The sequence below is a fragment of the Cygnus atratus genome, chromosome 8, assembly GCF_013377495.2.
Source record: "Cygnus atratus isolate AKBS03 ecotype Queensland, Australia chromosome 8, CAtr_DNAZoo_HiC_assembly, whole genome shotgun sequence".
In the NCBI taxonomy this organism is placed as follows: domain Eukaryota; kingdom Metazoa; phylum Chordata; class Aves; order Anseriformes; family Anatidae; genus Cygnus; species Cygnus atratus.
The window spans coordinates 4346658-4361786 of NC_066369.1; the positions used below are offsets into that span (position 1 = coordinate 4346658).

Genomic DNA, 15129 nt, shown 5'->3' on the forward strand with positions numbered 1-15129 from the left:
AACTGCTAGATGGAGTACCATTAGTTCAGCTGGAAAAAGTGCTATTGATGAATCAATGACCTATAAAAACAACTATTTGCCATCATTTCTGACAGAAGGTTAGATTTTGACTGTGTATCCATCTCTGAACAAAACAGAACAGTAAATTATTACCCACTCAAACCAGCAAAAAGACCCTTGAGGAGGGACGGAGAGGAACATAAGACTCCAGTCTTTTCCTGCCTCTTCGTATCCCCCCACCTGCTTACCTAATAGAACGCATAAGCAGGCAAATTCTCTGATATTGTTGTACCTCTGGAAAAGAGATGCAAACCAGCCCCCTCGGGATATAAAAGGGGTTCCTCCTACGTGACACCACAGTTGCAGTCTTAGTCTTAAAGATTAGCCATCTTTCTGGTGGGGTTTCATATGCTTTTTGAGGACAAGTTCTAAACTCCTTTTTAATGCATCTGCTCTGTGCTTTTCCATGCACTTAGTCATTAAAGTAGACTTACTACCTTTAGCATTTCTATTAAAACTACATATTCAGAAAAAGAACGGGGGCTGAGTGAGTCACTGACAAGAAAGCATAGGTATCACAGAGGGAAAAGATGATGGTTATTTCCAGGCACATTGTCTTGGAAATTGAATAGACTGGGTGAATAATCGCCAAAGTTGTAATACAAACCACAGCATTACAAGGTGACAAGGCAGAAGAGAAAAACTAACATGATCCCAACCCTATATATTCAGTTCAGACTCCATGTTCTGACAAAAAATCATAACAAAAATGATAGAAAGAGTTCCAGTACGTTTTGATACCTGATCATTCACTGAAGCTACCATGACTAAACGTTCATGCACAATGGTGCATGCAGCCTGCTTCTGCAAGACCACCATAGCTAGGAAAGGTTTTCGGATTGCAGCTGTGGGGACAAATCAAGCGCATGAGTAAACAGGATAGTCTCAGTACAAAAATCTCATAACAACACAAGTTAAAATGAATTAAGCAATTAAAACACATGACTGAAAATAACATATAATAGATAAACAAAACTAAACCACTATGGAAAGCTTTGTTTCAGATAGAAAGGTTGTTATCGAAGTGTTAAAGCCAACACAGCCTTTGGGCCTTCTCAGTACTGCTGTGATTTCATTTTGCAGGCCTAGATCTGAAAAACAAAGCAGCTAGGTACACACCTCAGATACACTGCGTTTATGCTTGGCACACTGGAGAACAGAGGCAGTTTGTGCTAGGCTCCCTCATCCCAGAGCTGGCATATGAATGGACCAGTCCCAGGCACGCTACTGTGCAGTCACAGGGATCATACCTCATGCCAACCCTTAAGGAATCACTGAGAACATTATCTCCAGTGCTCTCTTGTTTTCCAGATGGTCTGGTCTTTCCCTAAGGCAACTGTAAAGGCACCCTCTGGTTCATGAAGGATGGACCTACATAGGTATCACTGCTGGGCGCGGACTTTCCCTGTTGTGGCTATCCACTGGAACAGTCTGAAGATCACTTGATAGATAGGACTTGCTAGAGTATGACAGGGCTTTTATGGTGCCATATACATGGCCCATTCCATTTGCCAGGATAGTCTTTGCAAGGTTCACAGTCCCAAAAACCCAGTGCCTCAAGCTAGAATACCTCATCAAGGTAAAGCACCTTTTCATGTATGAAAGATTTTAAAGAGCATACTTTAATAATAAATTTTAATTGAGTCAAATGCTCTGATTATTTGTGCTTTAATTATTATGCCTCTCCTCTCTTACTCTCCTGAATTGTGGCTATTTTATTTGCAATAAGGACTCTTTTGATGAAGCTGAATTAAAGCCTGGGATACTTAATTTTGCACAGAATGAAATATTTAGTGTGTTAGTTCGTATTCCGATGTGCTAGACCAGAAGTTCTCACATGTAACAAAAAGAAGACTCAGTCAATCAGCAAGAACCAACCAGGTCCAACACTGGCTGCAATGATCTATGATTTTGCTGGCATCTCTTTTACTGAGGAGAATCCTAGTAAATCTTAGGTTTCTTGGTGAAATCACTTTGCAATGTACCTTTGGGATAGGAGCTTCATCTGCTTCATGAGATGTATTTCTAAAGCACTTGTAGCTAAAACGTGGATGTTTTTGTGGGAGTTTTAAAGCCTACACAAAGAAAATGATTTGCTTGTGGGTTCTCTTGACAGTTAGTCCTGGGCCCTGGAAATGATTTTTTTTTTTGATTTTTTTTTTTTAAGTGGTGGGTCATCTCAGTTATCTCTGATGGAACTTGTTGTACCATTTGCAGCACTGCCTCTGAATACATTTTCTGTGTTTCCTTATTTCTCCTTTCCTAAAAGAACCCACTGTAGGAAAGCAGAAAAAATAAAATTTAGCTTGAAGAAACCTTTAATAAAATGAAGGAACACTATGGCAGAAGCAGCAGGTCATTCTGTAAGATTCATTTACTAATTTTTAATGTATGTCACAGCAGGATAGCATGAGTCTAATTTGATTTGAAAGCAGTGTGATTCTCCTGTAATAAAAGGCATATTTGCCAGGGCAGCTACAGGAAAAATTATTCCTACTGGGTCTTAGATTTAGGGGACAGCAGAATGAAAGAATGAATACACACAGTTCTAATAAATACCCTTCTATATGACTGGAATGCCACGCAACTTCAAATCACAGCTCCAAAAAAACCAGGATTAAGTTTAAGTTGTCTCCTACCAACAACCTCATATTGATAGAATACCTGGGGGGAAGCTTTAAGGGAGATTAGCAAAATAATCTTTTCATGCTTTCATGCATTTCTCCACTTAAATGGCCATTGGTAGCAACAAAAATGCCTGCAAAACTGACAGCAAAAGCAGATATCAATAGAATTCAGAATCTGAGTGTTTCCTGGAGTCAGCTTAAATTGTCTATTAATAGAGAGCTATCTCACACACACTTCCATCTTTCACAATATTTCAGTGAAAAAGTATGATCTATATTATATCAATATTTTTAATGAAGTCTCACCAACAAAGAAAACATCATATTAATTTTACCTGTTTTTTTTTTTTTGTCTTGTGAAAAATGATCTGATGGTTAGCATTAAAGTTCTTCATTTATTGCTTGTTTAATACCTTTTCGAAACATGCAAAGGAATTGTGCAAGCACTGTCTAAATCTTGTGAAGAACATAAAGGCTTTCTCACTACACTTAAAAAGCTGAACTTTCCTTCAGCCCCACCTGCAATGACAGATCAAGGAGATTTTTGTTGTTAAAAAAGACTGCCTCCAGATACATTTCCTTCTCTAACGGACAACGTATGGATAAGAGTTGAGCAGAACTGCTACGGTTAAGTATGCAAACAGAAATATTCAACCTGGCAACCCTGCTGAACAGAAATATGCATTTTGTTTAAAAGACACCATACACAAGTAGCTTCAAATGAAAAACACTGGCTTGACTTTTGTTTTTTTCTCTATTTTGTTATTCCTTCAGAATAATACAGGAATAACTCCATTTTCCTACCTGATCTTCCACCATTTTATTTCTGGTTTAGGATCCTACTTAGGGCACAAAGTCTCATGAATAAAGCAGATGATATTTGAGGTAGCCATAGGCAATATGGTTACCTCAAAACAAACAAACAAACAAACAAACAAAAACATATTTTTTATAATCCTTGCTATAAAATTAGCCACAGAGCAAAGAAGGCGAAACACTGCATCACCTAGGATGAGATGCAGCACCACTCTGGATGGACCTGAGTCTTTGTGGGAAGTAATATAAAAAGACCTTGGGGACCCTGAGAGTGTGCCAACAGTCCTGATGTGCTCTGGTGTACTGAGGCTTCATCAGGTGAAACTGAGGGAAGAAAATCTTGTCTCATTTCCTTCCTGTACAGGAGATTTTAATTCTAGGCTAAAGGGCTGCACCACAGAGTTTCTACTGCCAATGAGAAGAAAATACTACTTTGCCAGTTAAGTGTAAGTCTTGAGATGCCCACAAGAATACATTTTCCAAGTAAAAAATGATCGCTTGTTGGAAGTTTGTGCATTACTTTTGCACAGGTCCACTTCACTGTGTAAGATGCAACACAGTGGGAAAGCAGGCCAATTTCCTCTCTTTTTCAAATCAAAAGAGAGAGAGAAAAAAGAGCAGTAATAGCAGACCAGGGACCTGACTATGATCTAACTCTAATTCTGTATCCTGAGGTAAGTTACTTCACTGCAGCATACTTTCATTCAGGTCAATATACGAATGGAATCAGGCCAAATGGATTTGCATCAGTATAAGCCTTTGCAATTGCTATGAAAAACAGTCCCTGAGTTTCAAAGCAGTTAAACTCACACTTCATCATAGAGTTTGAGAAGGGAGGAAGATCCTGTCTCCTATGCCCTATATGATACAGGTAAATCAATTTGCAACTGTTTTTTCCCTCCATGATGGAGACTTGTACTTACTGAAAAAAGACCCTGATGAGCAACACCACCCATTTACAGATAAGGGAAATGAGGAATGTAGGTTCTGAGACCCAGATCCCCCAGAGTTATTCATATATATAATCGCCTAAATAAAAGTCTAGGCCTACGTTCAGAATGACACGAGACACTGGTGATGGCACTAGAAATTGCAGTCAGAGCACTGTGCTTTAACCCGACAGGCAGCTAAGCACCACACAGCTGTTTGCTCACGCCTCCCCCTCAAATGCAATGGGGGGAGAGAATCGGAAAAAAAAAAGGTAGAACTTGTGAGTTGAGATGATGACAGTTTAATAGGACAGAAAAAAAGATGGATTATTATTATTTGTTATTATTATTATATCATATAACGTATATATATTATCATATCTCACCATCTATATTATTATATCTCTGTAAGCACTACCCTGCAACTACTAAAACGTCAGTGTGCTATCAGCATTATTTTTCTCCTAAATCCAAAATACAGCACATACCAGCCTCTATGAAGGAAATTAATTATATCCCAGCTGAAACCATGACACAGATCTAGAAAGGTCCATGCAGTTTGCTTCTCACCTACAAGACAGTTTTTCATTTCCCCTGCATTTTCAATGATGACAGAAATTTTCTAGATAAGTATCGTGAAGATGTAAACTACCTTCTAAAAATATATGTAGCTGAAAAAATCCTACAAACACAAGTCTGTAAATTTCAGAATAACTAGTATTTTAGAACACAGGAGAGGATCAAGAGACTGATAGGAACATATTACAGTCAGAACCACACCAAAGGCACAAAATTGCTATGCTGAACTTCAGCACTGAAGATAATGAGACAATATTTCAATCCCACATACCAAGTGTGATTTTTCAATTATCTGCAAATAGAAAGTTGTACAGAAGCTTCCACAAAAAAAAAAAATATTCAGAGAAAAGTTTGATCTTATTTGCCTCTTATTTCAAAAATGTCCACTTGATGTGTTTCTATGAACATTTTGTAAAGAATAGATCTGTATAGAACACTTTGTTTTTGAAACGTATAAATTTAAGCAAAGAATCCTAATTTTTACAATTTGTACTAAGTCGTATTACTTATTTCTGCTACCATTTTCCTCCTAACATTACATAGTGATAAGAGATATTATCTAGTTTAAGCTTTCCACTGATTTAGCAATTTTACTGCTACAGTAGTTATTCACAATTAAAGTTGCATACCCTGGGAAATCGTGTTCTTTATATACAAAAAAAATGCTTTATCAAAGCATTTGCTGTACATAAGGTTCAAGGGACATCTTTGCCACCTAAGAAACACAGAATAGATTAGCGAGGAGATTCAGAAAGTTAAGAAAATGTAGGTGAAAATGTAGTACAGCATTAAAATGAGAGTCTTCAGACTCACACAGAAGATTAAGAGATTATCATAGAATCATAACGGTTGGAAAAGACCTCCAGGATGATCTGGTCCAAACATCCCCCTACCACCACCAACACCCACTAAACCATGCCCCTAAGCACCATGTCCAATCTTTCCTTCCCCGGGGACAGTGACTCCACCACCTCCCTGAACAAGACAGATTACTTCTATCTTGCAAGTGTTGGAAATGAAGGACCCAGGTAACCCAGACATCACTAACACTATTTAACTTTCTGACATATAACTATTCTAAATTTAAGTTATTAAGGGATTCTTCTATTAAAAGCCTTATTGTAACCAGTGTAATACTTGTTTTGACATTTTCTCTGCACACCTTATTAATATTGCCCTTCATGTTTCCCATTTTCTTAACAACACTTTCAGTAACATTAAATACCTAGAAGTTCAGCTAAACAGTTTGCTTAAACAATTTGTTGAATGAAGTAACAAACCAATAAGCACAACTCTGTAAAGCTACAGCTAAACAGACAGAAGACCACTTGTAAGTTTCTGTGTGTTGGTAAGGAAATATCCTGAAAAAGAATGTTTTTATCTATTTACTTCATGCCTTTCAAGGAAATAGTGTATCTACATCAACAGCAAAATGCTTTTATCAGCACACTTTACATCCACTATGTGTGCATTGGTAGCACAGCTGTATCAGTATGAACCTGTAGCGTAGACAACATTTACAGCCTAGTAACAGAGTTCAAATGCAGGCTGTAGCATCCATGTTATCTATCTCTTCCAGAATGTTAGCTAAAACCTCTTCAAAGCCAGGGAGTAAGGAAAGGGTAACAAAGAAACTGGGAAATAAATAAAGCCTTTAAAAGTGATTTTTGCATTTTGAAGATTTCAGAGACAGTTGACGACTTTAAAATAGAACAAAAACATGAAGTCACTGCACACATTGCATACAAGCTACAGAGCATCATCCAGTGTGGTACTGAGTGCCTTCAGCTGCAGAAGGAGGTGAGAGAGTGCAATACTGAGCAAGTGATATTTAATAGCTTGTTGGATTTGGGCTTTAAAAATTGACTCCCAGTTTTGGCTTGTCAAAGTAGATGATCTAGTTGTTTTTATTAAGCAAGGAAGTAGTTGTATAGAAGGCTTGAGGGTCAGTGAGATAACTTGCTTCTGCAAATTACATAAAGATGGGATGTGACCCTGAAAGCATCTGTAATTCAATTTCTGAGTAGTTTCACTAACAAGTATAGCAACATCTTCTCCATCTTTCCACTTTTCAAGGACTAGTAAAGCTTAAACATTTACTCTGAACTTCCAGGTCACCTAATTCAATTCTCATAAGAGAAGCATGAAGAGCAGCTAGGTATCATAAAGATGCCAATCACTAAAGTTGACTTGCATGTAAATGCTTCTTTTTTTTTTTTTTTTTCCCAGTATAAGGTAATAGGATTTGATTATCATAATGAGATTTACAAGGAATTGTTCCTGTCATAACATGGGGTGGAAAAGCTGTGAAGTCTTTTTAACCTAATTTTTCATCGTGCAGGTTCATATAATGCAATAGTCAAAACTAATTTTCTTGCAAAATGGAAGAGAAAGAAGACTCTACTTTGTTATATCTCACCCATTAAGGTAACAGGCATTCTAGAAATAGCTAGCACATTATTTCTTCCTACGTTAGTGTGAGAAATGGAAAGACTGAATGCATGCCACTGAGTATGTGCATATGCATCTGTTTTCCACTGAATACATGCCTGGTGGCTCATATTAAAAATGCTAAGATGCATAGTCAGAAAATGACCTTTTTTTTTTTTTTTCTTCTTCTTCAATAAGAAGAATCAATGAGTTCACCGAAGTTGCTTTATACTCATACGGACAAAATTGACCCTTATGCAAGTCTTCTTAATTCTGAAGTTCCCCCGGTAGGGAGAAACTAAATGCTAGTGATTTCCACTGATTTAAATTTCACTTAATTGGTCTGAAGGACAAAATCACAGTACTGCCTTCATACCTCACTATCTCTTCAAGTGCACCCTGAAAGTAACTTCAAAATACTTTTAATAGGCTGAGTTATGTGTTCTGCAGGACAATAATCTTCATCGATCAAAACTGGAAGAAAATACGGAATTATACCCTGCCATTGAAACTGTCTTGCTTCCAACTGCCAAAATACATACAGGGGGTTATCTCAAATGCCTCACTTAAAATGGCAGAGCATGACAATAGAGGCAGATCTGAAAGATCCAAGAAGAGACTGGAACAAGGAACCTACATTGAAAATGGAAACAGTACATAAAATCTAACACATGATAATATGCTCTGTGCCTACAATGCTGCTGAACTGAAAAGTGAAAATGAACTTTAAAAGATGCTCAGTGCAATTTAACTTGGAAACAACAAGCCATGGATAACTATTGTGAAGGACTCAGACAGAAAGGGCATGAGCTCTTTGGCAACTGAAGATGGAATAAGTGATTTTTGCTGCTCCCTGGACATCTAAAAGCAGGTGAATATCCACTAAGACACTTTGATTGTGAGCTTCATTAAGGAAATGGTATGCTGTTTGTTCAGACAGTCTTTCCATTAAAGGCACAAATAACTTATTCATTATATACCCAGTTGTTTTATTTCATAGCTATCACATGCCTGAATTCTTGTACATACATCTTATCAGTGAGCCAAAGAAAATCAGATTTTAACACTAGTGTTCAATGGTGTTTCATTGGAATCTTAAATAATAGGTATCCTTAACATCCTCAAAATATCATTTCCCATTAGCAGCAGGAAGTAGTGGTTCTGGAGTTATACCAAAGATCTGTCCCAGAGACATTTTCAGACAGGTAGCAAAATATTTGCTTTTTTAAATCCTTTCCAAGAAGTAGCAGAAAGTCAAGTACCATCAGGACTGTGGAGAACAACAGTGTGCTCTCACTGAAAATTTGTCAGGAATAAAATTATTTTCTTTTGATCTCTAGAACAAAATTTTAGGAACTTTTAGAATGTAGAAAGATGTATTTCCTAATTTTGACATTTTACATAAGCTCTTCAGCTACCATTACAATTTCTAGGAGTTAAAAATCCAAGTCTATTTTTCCCAGTAGCTAATCTAAGCTAACTGAATATCTTTTATTCAACTTTATTCAGAGAGGAACAGCTGAAATATTTATGTGGAAAAAATTAATGTATTAAAATATGATGTTTGTATAAATTCTTCTATAAAGTACTATAAAATGTCTCCGTTTCCTAGTCATATGGGTACCTGGTCTTTCCATTCATCTTAAGGATGAAAAAACTAAAATCTTTTCTCTTCTTCGTAGCGTCCATAACCCCCTTCATTGCAGTGAAACTTGTGCTCAATTAGTGTTGTGTCATAAACATTTATTACTAGATACAGTACGTTGTGGAAGATATTAGAGGGATTACTCTATGCCCTAAGCAGTATGTCTGGTAATACATATTACTGAATTTGCAAAATAAAACTATAGTTAGTATTCCTCAATGGAAATGATCACATATTCTTCACTGAAAGACTTTTCTTTTTTTGTGTGTGTAAGAAAGTTACTCACCTGAAACTGGCATCCCTTCAGGGCAGCAGCAGCATATTGTCACAGGTGATGCTACAGAAGTGCTAACTGCAGCAGCAGAAATGCTTCCTAGCCTGAGAGGCTCTTGCTCATTGCACTAATACAGATTCCTCAACAGCACAACTGAAACTAGAACTCTAAGCAAAAGGGAACTACAGGTGGTTCCCAACTCAAAAAAGAGTTGGATGCAGGATAAAAAATTTACCAAATTATTATTTTGATCTGGATGCTAGATTTCAGGTTTAATGTGTTTAAACGAAAAATGAAAGATTTTTTTTTTTAAATAAAAATATAATGACACAGTTCTTCCAGAATAGGAACCAAAATAATGCTAGGCAATACCAGCCTGACCTAATGCCCAAGGGCTGTGACAACGCATGAGGAGAAGCACTGATAACCCTCTCTGGTAAACATACATCTAACCCTGACGAAGTACCTTTAATAAGGAATTCACCCCCATGCTGAGGAAGACATTGCTTTCCAGATCTTAGTAAATTTATGTCCATTTGTTATCATATTTTTCAATACAGAGTTTAATACACCTAGAAAGCACTGACATGTGGCCAGACAGCATTTATTCTTTCACCATAAGGCACAGAACAATCTATATATACTGGGGGCAAGGTTGCAAGTTACTTTGGTAAAGGGTCTTTTGCCAAAAACAGTAGCTGCAGTTAATCAGAAAATATTAATAAACATGGCCTAACTTGACTAAATGACGACTGAAAATGTAGGCAATTTAATTCATAATACTAGTGTGGAGAATTTCCCCTTTTGTGCCATAACCCAGTGTATAAGATGTCTGTGCACTACAGGTTTTCTAGTGTACTAGGATTTCAGAAACCCCTTTGCCCCATTATGTAAAATTCAAAAAATTCACTAGATTTAAGTAAAAAAAAGAAAAGGCATGTCTGAGCCTCTTGGCAAGACAGTCAAAAATGGTTAAAAAAATAATCTGAAGAAAACCTAGAAGTTCATTAGAAGATTTATTCTTCCTTTCATATACAGATGACCCCCTAAATCTGTACTTCTTCCCTGTCTTACCTTGCAAAGTGATGTTAAGTGTTACAACAATTAAATCTGTATTCACCACCAGCAATACTGTAAAAAATTACTAGGGAAAAAAAAAAAAAGAAGAGAAAAGAGAAAAGGGAAAAGGGAAGAGGGAAAAGGGAAAAGAGAAAAGAGAGAAAAGAGACAGCATTGTGAACTTGGGTAGATCACTTATATGCTTTTATCAACTGTGGTGTTACTGTGATCCATCTTTCCAGCCTCCTAATTTATAAGTGCCATAACTTACTACCAAATATAAATCACCTCCACATTTCCTAGATCTGTTCTGTATTTCCTCTCTCTGTCTTGTAGTCACACATAAATATCTCCATATTCATAATAAGAGAGAGACAGTACTATTGCTACAGTTTTCAGTGTCTTTTTTCAAATAGGTTTCAAGTATCTCACACATAATGTTATCTGCTGAACTCAATAAAAGATGACTATACTAATATAAAATTGTCTTGGATAAGGTTTCAAAATCTGAATTTAAACACAAACCAACAAACAAGCACTATTCCACAATACACAGCTTCAGTGTATCAGGAGTAATTTCTCTTTTAATGGAGGATACTCAGAATCAAAAAGAACTTTTCTGTATTAAATACCTGTTTTATTTGAAAGGGTTGCATTTGTTCTGTGATTAGTATTGAATTGCAGAGCAGGAAAAAATAAAGAACAAAGGTAGATACATTTTCAGAAGCCATGACAGCTTTAATAGAAACTTCTCAAAATTGCCCACACACATCCTGGTCCTAACAACTGGGGCAGCAAGAGGTCTTGAGTTAAATTTCCCTTTAATGTAGCCTTGTAATACAGCTTCTTTCATTCAGTCCTGACTAGCTCCTGAATCACGTGTTCCTGAAAGGCCACAGGGGAAATGAAAGGAGGACAAAGGGGTCATTCCTCTCCTCCTTCCCAAACAGATAGTGGCAGGACCTTCTTAGGTGACAGAAATACCAGACACACAGATAATGCTGGGATGTTACACAAGTTAAGCAGAATGAGAAAAAAAAAAAAAAATCTGCTCTCCCTTTTAGCTAGAGTCATCTCAAGAGCTTCTTGTAACAAGAGAAGACACAACATTTTCAGATGGAAATGTGATTTTCAAGTTGACAGTGCAACTCTAATTAGATGGGAGTCCAAGGAAAGAACATATCACAGGGAAATAAATAGGCTATAAAAGAAGAAAACCACCAATGTGTATAACCATGGAAATTAAGGGAGAGAACAGGAAAGAGCAAAGGCCATATGAGACATCTATTACAAAACATCAAGGTCAACACTACAAGTGGAGGCACAGAGAGGTAAATTGATAGAGATTACAGAAATGATCAAGGAAGCAAAGATCAAACATGAAGGAAATTGGCATTCTTACTCATGTGCATTCTGCCCTGACCACAAAAATGGAATTTTTTGTGTGTTAAAAATATTGTATCTGAAAAAAATTACATTGAAATATATCATAGCATATAGTGAATGAATCAAAACTAAAATGAAGGCAGCTACAGAAAGCAATTTAAAAATATTTTAAATAAAGTTACAAACTCTGCTTCTTTTTTAAAAGCTAAGTCCTAGATTTGCATTAAGAAAATCATTTTAGAAACACCTAACCGTGAGCAAGCAATTCTCCAAGTACAACTCCATATCTGAATATTTCTGTCATCTTTGCACAAAAGCAAATTTCTGGAAAAAATATTTTGGAGCCATGCATCATGATGCAGCTGGAGTGAGAGATTCCGTGGCTGCCAGTGGGCACCTGGACACCCCATGCGGACAGGCTCGGGGACAGCCCAACAGGCAAACCAGCATTTACTGGCAGAGCTGCATTGCATGGTATTATCCCACAATAGCTTCTGACAAGATGCTCAGTGTAACTCTGTTATAGTTTTCTTTCATAATGGTAATGTTTCCATTACTTATCACAGTCACCCCTCCTCCCCCCGCCCCCATGCTACTTTTGTTTTGTTCTGATTGTTTAACTAACTTTTTTGTTGCATCTTATTTTCTGTTCATTTGACTTAACTAAGCCCAATGCAAGGAGCCTCCAGTCAGATCATGAATAAAGGACGTGTACAAAGGACATTTACTATTCTGAACAGCTTGTCCTTTGTGTCTCAGATAGGCAGGCATGTTTGTACACCATGTTCAATATATGTAACATTAACCTTCCACTTACTTAACTCAGCCATTATAACAACAGTTTAGTAGTAATAACACTAATTGTATAAATAAACACAGATACACAGATACACACATGCACACTTGAATAAGATATTTTTTGACTCACTGTTTGAATGATGTCTATGAATTTTTAGCATTTTTTTTTCCTCAATTTAAGACCTCTCTGTCTTTTTCTTTCTCTTTTCAGACTTCCAGCTTCTCCTTTTGGGTTTCAAATTGCAGTCACAGTTTTCCGGTTATTGTATTTAACCCTACGATTTAACAAGAGTTCCTCTTTGAGATAAAAATGGAACACACTAAAACTGATGACAAGTTCTGAGTCAGCCCATCTTTTTTTCCCCCTCTATCCTAAGGAGACAGTTTCATAAGAATAGCCACATCCCTATTTCTATGATTATAACAATCATTTTCTAAGGAGAATAATATTATCATATCTACAATTCACCATTTGTTGGAAACTTAAAATAAAGAAAAGGAAGTAAAAGTAATTAAAGAACATCTATTTTTAAGTCCAGACAAGTAAAAAGTCTATTCTTACAAGATTTCTATACTCAAGCTTCAGTTGCACTTGAATCCACATGTTAGATTCTGTAAGGTTTTAGAAACAGTGCTTCTGCCTATACCTGTGTGGTCAGGTAGGAAACACAAAGCCCACTGATTTGCAGGGAGGACCACTGCGTGCTCTGACCTCTAGGATTAATGACTAAAAGAGCAGAACAATTGTTACCTGCCTTGTCCACAAACATCAAAACTTAATTTGTTCACCAGTTCCACAAAAAGCTTCATAATTGTCAATTGCAGGCTTGAGGCACTAATTCTCTTTTTTGAGTAGAAACAACATCATGCCAGTTTCTTTAGTCCTCCCTACTCCCTACTCCCTACTGGCTACTCCCTTGTTGGAGTGCTGGTTGGAGGCATCCCTCCCTGAGCTGCCTGCCCGTGCGAGGGGTACCTCTCTCTGCCTCAGAGCCTGGCCAAGTTACAAGTCACCCAAACACTAGGCACTACAACAAGCAGCTTAAAACTTCGGTGGAACTAGCCCAAAGGTTGTCTTTCATCTCTCATTGTCTTTCGATGTATTTTTAATAACATCGTAATGCTTTTAATGTATTTATATTATTCTTACAGTTACACTGAGAATATTCCATTCACTGCCAGGCACCCGAAGACACTGCCAAACACAGCAGAAAAGGGAACCAGTGTGCTTGACTTTTGAGGAATATTTAGAAGAATAATACGTATTCACAGGAGATTAACTAAGCAGAAACTAAGTGGGACCATGACAACACCCTACAAATACTTGAAGGGAATAAACACTGCATTAGGAAAAGAACTATTTATTATGAATAGTATAGTAATGTGAACATTAAAATAATATCTGGACACTGAGTTCTATTAGCTTGTGGAGTCAGCTCCTGTATAAACAGTAAAGCATCAACAATAAAGCATAATTTTAGGAAGGTAGTCTGAGTGATTTTAACAGATAAACACTCAGACATTAAATAATTTTTGAGGTTTTGAATCAAGTGTCTTTGTGTCTTTTCCAAGACTAAGTTTATATTGGTCGAAGAAAAATATTTTCCATCATTTTTTTTTTCTTTTTCTATTTAAATGTGAAGAACCATATGGCCATTTTGAAATATGCTGGCCAATACTTTCTCATGCAATAAAAATGCTGTTCAGCTACAGCAAACAGTACATTACTTTTAGTGCCCTTGAACCTGTCTCACTTCACCAGGATGCATTCAGACAATGCCAGAATGGAGTGCAAGTATGGAGGCCTTTGCACAGAAGGGTCAGTGAACAGTAATAACAGAATAAGCCTTTCAAATTTGCTTGCAAAAATATTTTTTCTTACTGGCTTTGAAGGAGAACAGTGTCTGTTTTCTACACTACAGTGTCAGACATTCATACAAAATAAATCTACGCCCATTCCTACAGGGTAGCCAGAAGAGTGCAGTAAATCAGCACATCTCTTGCCTGGTGTGGTTAGGGCCTTTCCAGAGCAGCGTGCTCTGTGGAATATTCTTCCCAGCAGCATATCCCATGGCTGCTGTGAGATGGAGAACCGTGAGATCAACGCGAAACGGAGGACTAAGGAGAATCTCCATCCTTTACTGGATGCGAGGGGAAACCTAGTTACTAGGGATGAGGAAAAGGCTGAGGTGCTTAATGCCGCCTTTGCCTCAGTCTTTAGTGGCAATACCGGTTGTTCTCTGGATACCCAGTGCCCTGAGATGGCGGAAGGGGATGGGGAGCAGGATGTGGCCTTCGCTATTCATGAGGAAATGGTTGGCGACCTGCTAAGGAGCTTGGATGTGCGCAAGTCGATGGGGCCGGATGGGATGCACCCGAGGGTACTGAGAGAACTGGCGGAGGAGCTGGCCAAGCCGCTTTCCATCATTTATCGGCAGTCCTGGCTATCGGGGGAGGTCCCAGTTGACTGGCGGCTAGCCAATGTGACGCCCATCTATAAGAAGGGCCGGAGGGTAGACCCGGGGA

The 15129-nt window shown here is 37.6% G+C and overlaps 1 long non-coding RNA gene across 1 annotated transcript in view; it reads right to left on the minus strand.

Annotated features, from left to right (window-relative positions):
* LOC118243634 (uncharacterized) overlaps positions 1 to 12790 on the minus strand; it is a 49177-nt gene extending 36387 nt beyond the window's left edge. Inside the window, exon 1 of the long non-coding RNA XR_004777296.2 lies at positions 12734 to 12790. This is a non-coding gene — a long non-coding RNA (uncharacterized LOC118243634). The remainder of the gene's footprint in view (positions 1 to 12733) is intronic.
* Positions 12791 to 15129: the final 2339 nt, after the last annotated feature.